This window comes from Perca flavescens, chromosome 13 (assembly GCF_004354835.1).
Source record: "Perca flavescens isolate YP-PL-M2 chromosome 13, PFLA_1.0, whole genome shotgun sequence".
NCBI lineage: Eukaryota > Metazoa > Chordata > Actinopteri > Perciformes > Percidae > Perca > Perca flavescens.
In genome coordinates, this window is record NC_041343.1 from 15417246 (window position 1) to 15426748 (window position 9503).

Here is a 9503-nt window from a genome sequence, read left to right on the forward strand (position 1 = left end):
CCATGTTCGAACATAGGGATGCTCATAAGTGTATCTGGTACCAGAGCACCCTAGGCCAAGGTCAATGATCGATTTCATAATCGTTTCATCTGATCTGAGGCCGTATGTTTTGGACACTCGGGTGAAGAGAGGGGCAGAGCTGTCAACCGATCACCATCTGGTGGTGAGTTGGGTCAGAGGGTGGGGAAGACTCTGGACAGACCTGGTAAGCCCAAACGTGTAGTGCGGGTAAATTGGGAACGTCTGAGGAGGCCCCTGTCCAACAGACTTTCAACTCACACCTCCGGGCGGAGCTTTTCGTGCATCCCTGTGGAGGCTGGGGGCATTGAACCCGAGTGGACAATGTTCAAAGTTTCCATTGCTGAAGCTGCAGCGAGGAGCTGTGGTCTTAGGGTCTTAGGTGCCTCAAGGGGGTAACCCCACGAACACCGTGGTGGACAACGGTGGTCAGGGAAGCCGTCCGACTGAAGAAGGAGTCTTTCCGGGATATGTTATCCCGAGGACTCCGGAGGCAGTTGCAGGGTACCGAAGGGCCCGAAGGGCTGCAGCCTCTGCCGTGAAAGAGGCAAAGCAGCGGGTGTGGGAGAAGTTTGGAGAAGACATGGAGAAGGACTTTCGGTCGGCACCAAAGTGCTTCTGGAAAACTGTTCGCCACCTCAGGAGGGGGGGGGAACCATCCAAGCTGTGTACAGTAAGGATGGGACACTGTTGACCTCAACTGAGGAGGTAATAGGGCGGTGGAAGGAGCACTTTGAGGAACTCCTGAATCTGACTAATACGCCCTCTATGTTAGAGGCAGAGCTGGAGGATAATGGGGGATTGTCGTCGATTTCCCAGGCGGAAGTCACTGATGTAGTCAAACAACTACACAGTGGCAAAGCCCCGGAGATTGATGAGATCCGTCCAGAAATGCTCAAGGCTCTGGGTGTGGAGGGGCTGTCCTGGTTGACACGCCTTTTCAACATTGCGTGGAAGTCTGGGACGGTGCCAAAGGAGTGGCAGACTGGGGTGGTGGTTCCCCTTTTTAAAAAGGGGGGACCAGAGGGTGTGTGCCAATTATAGGGGTATCACACTTCTCAGCCTCCCTGGTAAAGTCTACTCCAAGGTGCTGGAAAGGAGGGTTCGCCAATAGTCGAACCTCGGGTTGAGGAGGAACAATGCGGATTCCGTCCTGGTCGTGGAACAACGGACCAGCTCTTCACTCTCGCAAGGATCCTGGAGGGAGCCTGGGAGTATGCCCAACCGGTCTACATGTGTTTTGTGGATTTGGAGAAGGCGTATGACCGGGTCCCCCGGGAGATACTGTGGGAGGTGCTGCGGGAGTATGGGGTGAGGGGGTCTCTTCTCAGGGCCATCCAATCTCTGTACAACCAAAGCGAGAGCTGTGTCCGGGTTCTCGGTAGTAAGTCGGACTCTTTTCAGGTGAGGGTTGGCCTCCGCCAGGGCTGCGCTTTGTCACCAATCCTGTTTGTAGTATTTATGGACAGGATATCGAGGCGTAGTCGGGGTGGGGAGGGGTTGCAGTTTGGTGGGCTGGGGATCTCATCGCTGCTCTTTGCAGATGATGTGGTCCTGATGGCATCATCGGCCTGCGACCTTCAGCACTCACTGGATCGGTTCGCAACCGAGTGTGAAGCGGTTGGGATGAGGATCAGCACCTCTAAATCTGAGGCCATGGTTCTCAGCAGGAAACCGATGGAATGCCTTCTCCAGGTAGGGAATGAGTCCTTACCCCAAGTGAAGGAGTTCAAGTACCTTGGGGTTGTGTTCGCGAGTGAGGGACAATGGAGCGGGAGATTGGTCGGAGAATCGGGCGCAGCGGGTGCGGTATTGCATTCAATCTATCGCACCGTTGACGAAAAGAGAGCTTAGCCAGAAGGCAAAGCTCTCGATCTACCGGGTCAGTTTTCGTTCCTACCCTCACCTATGGTCATGAAGGCTGGGTCATGACCGAAAGAACGAGATCCAGGGTACAAGCGGCTGAAATGGGTTTCCTCAGGAGGGTGGCTGGCGTCTCCCTTAGAGATAGGGTGAGAAGCTCAGTCATCCGTGAGGAGCTCGGAGTAGAGCCGCTGCTCCTTTGCGTCGAAAGGAGCCAGTTGAGGTGGTTCGGGCATCTGGTAAGGATGCCCCTGGGCGCCTCCCCTAGGGAGGTGTTCCAGGCACGCCCAGCTGGGAGGAGGCCTCGGGAAGACCCAGGACTAGGTGGAGGGATTATATCTCCAACCTGGCCTGGGAACGCCGATCCCCAGTCGGAGCTGGTTAATGTTGCTCGGGAAAGGGAAGTTTGGGGTCCCCTGCTGGAGCTGCTCCCCCCGCGACCCGACACCGGATAAGCGGACGAAGATGGATGGATGGATGGATATATATATATATATATATATATATATATATATATATATAGTTGCATATGAATTCAATAAAAAAATATGAATTCAAAAATACTATTATATGTACAAATCCCGAATATTGTGGCACTTCATGTGAAAGTGGTCATTTAACCCCTAAGTGTGGACTGTAAGGCACCTCATTCTTCATTTAGCCAACCATGAGCCAGACACCATTTGGGGACTTTTACACAAACTGCTGGTATAGCCATAACCCTTGATTTATTTTATTCTAACAAATGAAAACTGTTTTGGAACACCATATCAATGTGAGAAATCAAGTTAAAATTGGAATGCAAAGCTTCACAGGGGTTGCAAGGCCTTCTTGATTTTAAGGCTGTAAGACAACTTAAAAAAAAAAGTTGGCCTTTATTTACCTGCATTAAAAAAAGTACACAGTTAAAACTACCAAAGAGCTAATAGAACAAGGGCCAAGTGTCAGGGAGAAGAAAACACTGTAAAAAAAGAAGCCTATTAAGTATGTATGATTGTTAATAAATTAATAAAATACATAATACAGAGACTTGTATTAAAAGTTCCTAAAAATAACAGGAAAACTAATCTCTAATGCAACATTTACAGAATATAATCTGCTCAAAATCCAAATAGCTGGATTTACACAAACTTTCTCTAGGTATTGCATTCACTATTTGGGTTAATTGTACAGTTTATCAGTTGCTCAAATGTTATTATTATGCATGAATATAATATGAAATATCCATAAAACATGTCACTTAGCATTTAGCATACTAGTCCTTTTATGTATAACACTTGCATTTTTAAATGGATTATTTCATGTCATCCTGTTAAATCCGTATAAAAATGCAAACTGGCACTAAGTGTTTTCACATTGAACATTATAGAATTGAAAAGTTGACTTTTAGATTCCTTGCCCTAAAAAGTTTCCCATTTGGCATTCAGACTCTAGATGTGTTACTAAAAAAGCTACAGAGGGGCGACCTCTAGCTCACCCAGTAGAGTGACCATGTAGGCTGAGTCCTTGGCAGTGGCCTGGGTTCAAATCCATGGTCCTTTGCTGCATGTCGTCCTCCCTCCTCTCTCCCCTCTCCTCTCTTCAAGCTGGCCTGTCAATTAAAGGCCATAAAAGCCTCCCAAAAAAGCTACATAGAAATAAGTAAGACCAATATCTAAGATTACCATCATTTGTCTTAAATGCATGGACATTTTGATGAAAGACAACATTAGCACACCTTGTCTGTACTGTAGCAAACCTGAAGTGAATATTGTTCATGTTAGCAGATTTATAACATTTTGAATCATGAGTTTTGAACCATGAATTTCTAACCCAACCTTTGGTGACTAGTCTGTCCCTTTCTTAAGAACAGTAAAAGCTCTTTTCAAAAGAACATGACTGAAAGCAGCAGGACGTGAGAGGAGCATGATGCTACATTTTGAACTCTTAAGAAGCAGCATGGGGTAAAACACTGCTTGAGCGATCACTGAGTGTATTACTGGTATGATTTGTTTATTACCTAAAAAGCACACACTTTTGATAGTCATCTCTACTCCTAGTTATTATTTTATTTTATTTATTTAATGTATTCTAAAGGAAGTTTCTCAGACAGCCTCTGTAGGACATGCCACTAGATGGGGCCCTAACCTTGATTTTAATTGCAATGACAGCAACAGCTGGTTGGCTGGTACTGCTACAGGAGGGGCAGTGTTTGCTGTTTCACATTTAGAGTCATGATCATTTGAGAAAACAATGACACTACGTATTTAGTGGTACAAGCTAAACAGTTGTTGATGTAATTTTGTCATGTTTTTTGTCCTCATGCTGTCAGTCAATACAATAGAGCCACTTGCTTCCTGACAGCTGAGGCTGAGCATGTGATTAGTAGCAGAATGAGTAATAAATCTTGAGAAATGGAGCCAGTGTTGCTCATCAGGCAGCGGGCGTCTACAGCGTGGAGCTGTGAGCTCACACAAGGCGTGATTAGGTTTGTTCATTAGGATGGGAACACACACCACAAAATCCCTAACACTTTGGGGACTCAATTGAGAGTGTGGGATGGAAGTGGTGTGTCCTTGAAGTTGCCAATATTGCTGGAACAGATAAACCTGAGATGCAGTTCAGTATTGAGATCAAAATTAACAATATTCTTGAGCCAAAATGTATTATGCATAACATACAAAAATGACTAACTGCCAAATCTGATATAATGCCTTAAAAAGCATTACATTGCTTTGAAATGACATGCAGAAGTGACAGACTGACTGTCAAATGTACAGAGTGCAAAGTGTGCAAACCTAATTTTAAATGACATTTACTTACAAATAAATCTGGTTCTCAGGTGTAGAGTATTTCTGCAGTGGCATTGACCTAGCCTCGTGAGACCGTCCTGATCTCGCGAGCTCCAGTTTTCCACTCGCAGATCAGTCTGGCATCTTGAGATAGAGAAAATTTGGAGCCGTTAGCCAAACGACCGGGCCAATCAGCGTTGGTTTTGAGGCGGGTTAGGTGGTGATAGACAGATGGTTTATCCAATCAGCTAACCAGTATTTTCAGACAGCGGTCCGGGAACCTGAAATGGTGGCTTTTATTCCTAAATTCTCGTTACACAAACGGCAAATATCCTTTACCGACATGTTGCTTGCTTGCTGAGCTTACGAGCTATGCTTTGCTTGCAGCAGCAGGGGCGGGCTTGTGGTTGTATTTTCATACGCTTCGTGGATCTGATTGGTTGATTTGGCCCGTCTATCACCAACATAGGTGATAGACAGATGCTTCATCCAATCAGCTAACCAGTATTTTCACCCCTTTCCAAAAGTTCTCCAACGGAAAGTTCCCAGATGGATATGCTGAGCAAATGCGAAGCGATCCATCTGGCGGAGTCAGGTTAGCATTGACTTGTTGCAGCTACCTTTGTTGACCCCTCCTTTTAAATACTGTTTTTGCTGGCATGCCGTCCTGGCACAGTGCTAGGAGAAAATGGCACTTAGAAATGGCCTATTCCAACTTTATATACTGAAGCTTATTCAGATGTTCCCACATAATTAACTCGCAGTTATTTTGCAGTCACATTAACAGCACAAGCCATTAATGAAATCACAAGCCATGTTGTATGTGATTCAATTACATCTCAAGCAAAATACCTTGGCTCGTAACAATAACAGTAAAAAAGCATATTGATATAAAATGAATGTATTAATTTCTCTTTTTGTGCTACTTGCACAGCCCATTGTTTATGTACCCTTCTTGAATTACTTGATAATTTCCTCACTTCCAGATCACCTTATCTGGATTCAGTTGATATAGAGTGAGTTTGTTTTATTCTGATTGACTTGAGTTATATGTGTTGTCTAATGGTAGAAAGTCACTGGCTTGATCTCATTACTTTGGTTACACTGCAGGCCCCAACCCAGGCCTATTTCTAAAACTGTAGTACAACCATAAACACACAAATAATTTAGCAAGATTGTTTTATTATGTAACTGCCTTTAGGTTAACTGCTTTTGGTAAAGTAATAGTTGGGCTTTTGGTAAATATGCTTATTCACTTTCTTGCCAAGAATTAGATAAGAAGATTGATTCTACCCTCGTATCTGTGCATTAACTGTGGAGCCAGAGCCTGGAGGCATTTAACTTAGCTTAGCATGAAGATCAGAAGCAGAAAGAAAAGAGAAGGATAAACAGCTGGCTTGGCTCACTCTAAGGCTAAACAATACGCCTATCTGCACCTCTAAAACTCATAATTAACACACTGTATCTTGTTTGTTTAATTCTTACAAAAACCGAAATGTAAAAACATGTTAAATGTTTACATGCAGTTCCGTGCTGAAATTGTTTCTCTTTGAACTCAGTGACATCCTGGAGGTTGTGAGGTTGTGAGAAGAAACTGGAACACTCTGCTCCAGCAGCCGGTCAAATTTGGTGACAGATGATCTATGGTATTCTGCAGGAAGTGACATCACCTGGCATCAAACACCAGCCAATAGGAGAGAGCGAGGACCTTGTTTGTTGCCAGTAGATGTCATGTTTCACACATGTTTGGGTTTGGGATGGGATACTTTTGTAAATGTAATTTTATTATTAATAATATGAATACTAGTTCCTCTGGACTCAAAATGTTCAGCAACAAGATGACAAAGGCATTACATCATAAGTCAGCAATCACAGGCATCTTTCAAGACTATAAATGGTCAAATATTAGAAATCACTGCTGATAAAAAAAAGATAGATAGATAGATAAATAGATAGATAGATAGATAGATAGATAGATAGATACATACATAAAGCTGAATGTGGGATTGGCCTGATGCTGTTTATTAAAGTGGATAAAGGTTAGAGGTTAAGGATGTAACAAGTCTGTGTTTGTGCTGCGGAACAATAAGAGAAAAAAGAACATGTCTATGTGTAAGCTGGGATAGACACTGTAGAAACAAGTAGAAGAACAGGAGGCCAGTCTTTCTGAAATAAGGGGGATGTTGAAAATGTGTTGCAGTAATCATTTGGAGGGTTTACAGGGCTTGCAACATTCCTCAGTATTTGAGAAAGCTGATGTTCATGCCTCGCCCTGCTCCCTTCATTCCTTATGTACCTCTTTTGGGTCGTCTTCGGGGGCTTTCCTACGGTGTTGGTCATGTGTGCAGCTGGGGATGGAGGCCATGCAACACTAATCCTCCTCCCCAGCTCAGGAAAGTACCGTGCCTCCCTGTGCAGAACGAAAACAACAAAGAGCTGAGTGTGGCTGCAGCCTCCGGGGTTCAGTGCACCCACCAGAACATGTCCAAGAGTCACAGCTTGCTGCTCCCTCCTACCCATCTATCCATGCATGACTCTCCTTCTCTCTCATGCTTTCTCTCTTTTGACCCTCTTTTCAACCTATGAAAGCGACTTGCGATTGCAGACTACAATGTAATGTTCCTCCGTTTCATATTAAGTGATAGAGGACTTTAGAAGGTCAAAAGGGAGGACATATAGAATGCTACAAAAGAGAAAAAGAATGTGGTCAGAGTGGGTTTTATAGAGGCAAAATTATTCCTGTTCACCTCATTCATATGATTACAGTGAAATTGTCTAAAACCCTGAATGGAAACATACAACAAAATGAAGAAACAGTGAAAAATAAGATAGAAGAACAAAAGTAACATACAGTATCTCCGGACTCAAAAAAGCATGGAGATGGCAACACCTGGTTTATACTAGTGTTTGTTGTCGCATCAAGGGTAACTTTTGTCTATAAGTTTACACATTACATACATTTGGGCTGTTTTGATACCGGACATGAACTGGTTCTGAAAAGACCCCTAAAATGCAAAGCAGTTTTTTACACAGTTTGTGACTATCACACCAACGAGTGCTAACTTAATATGGATATCAATTTCCCAAAACTTGTACTGCATGTCAAATAATGAAATACCTGTATCAGTAATGTTATTTGCCATGGCTCTCGGAATGGAACTGTGTGTAGGTTGGTCGGTCCACCACTTTTGTTCAGACTCAAATATTTCAACAAGAAATGTTATACACACATTGGTATCCCTCTCAGGATATTGAAATAACTATAGTGATCTTCTGACTTCAAATTTCAAGTTGTCCAATACTTATAACAAAATACCTGCAAAACTAACGACATTCTCATCAGCCTCAGCTGTACCTTAGTGCTAATTAGGAAATGTTAGCTTGCTAACACATCAAACTAACTTTATACCTATATGTATACCTATTTCTCTTTACCTTTATACCCATATTTATACCTATATGTCTTTAACTTTTTTTTTTTTACATTATATGAACTCTGCCTCATTACAAAATGATATATCACTTGAATACAACATTTGTAACAGCTACATTTCAAACACATGCAGCTTTCAAATAAAGTCACAGCACATGGAAGTGAGTTGTTAGATCAAATGCACACCCCCAAACCAAGTCATTTATTTTGGTGGGTCTGTTTTGAAGAATAATCAAAAAAAGAAATGAATCTTTTCTGCAACAAGTTTTGTTTTGGGGTCTCCTCTACCATGGTGATTGTTGTGTTTGTTGTTGTTGCTACATAATGTCCACTTTCCTCATCTTTAAGGCCAATTTAGTGATCATCACACAGGTGACAAGTATATTTGGACAAAAATAGATATGAAATGTGTTTCCAGCTGCTGTTTGATCTACAAATAGTGATATTACTTTTTAGCCCTTCGTAGCCCTTGAGAAGTATGTGGTGATCCCCAACAAAGGAAATTCATTGGACTGATATGTGTCTACAAGAGGATTGTATGTGTGAGGAAATTAAGTATCCATTTTAGATTCAAAATGAACAAAAGTGTAATCTTTTGCTTCTTTTCCCCCCCTTTCAAATTTTTGTATTATTATACAACCACACTGGGATACTTCTTTTGTGACCACTCGTGCCAATCACTTCCTGCTTGTGATGATGTCATTGCAGTTGGATGATGATTTCAGGGATCAATATAAATGTTTAACAGCCTATAATGGAACAGCTGTAAACAAAAATACGGTAAGAAGAAACCTATAATGAAAATAAAATGTTCACGTTTTCATTTGATGAAGCGGAACAGCTCTGTGGTACAGATCCAAGTAGATTTACCAAACACATCTTGGGGAGGATTTAATTTGGATTAATTTATACTGCGACTAATAAAGGTCACTCCAAAATGAGATACCCATCATTTTAATAAACTAAGATAACACTTTTGCTTGGTACTGAAAATAGACGTCATCTGAGGACGTTTTCGAATAGAATTTTATTTTTTCCTCATTATTTCATGATGAATTTAAAGTATTTTCCAAATATATATGAATCACAATGCATAATAACGTCATGCTGAATCATGTGTTGAGTCTTTAAAGCATCGTAAAAAAATTACAAAAAGGTGCAAGTGCAAACATTTAGAAACAAGTGAAAGTCTTGTATCCCATTGGCAGATTTAAGATGTTTTATTTTACGTGATTATTTTAGATGATTTTCCACTCAATAGCCTACATTGTAACATTTTGGCTGGACATAACATCTACTGTTTATAAGTTTGGAACAATTCCCGTGCGTAATTACGCATTTGCTGGCTTTTTGACTTTAGTATACTATGTGAGTGTCATGTTTATGAGAGCCAGAGCATATTTGTTTGCAGGGAGGTT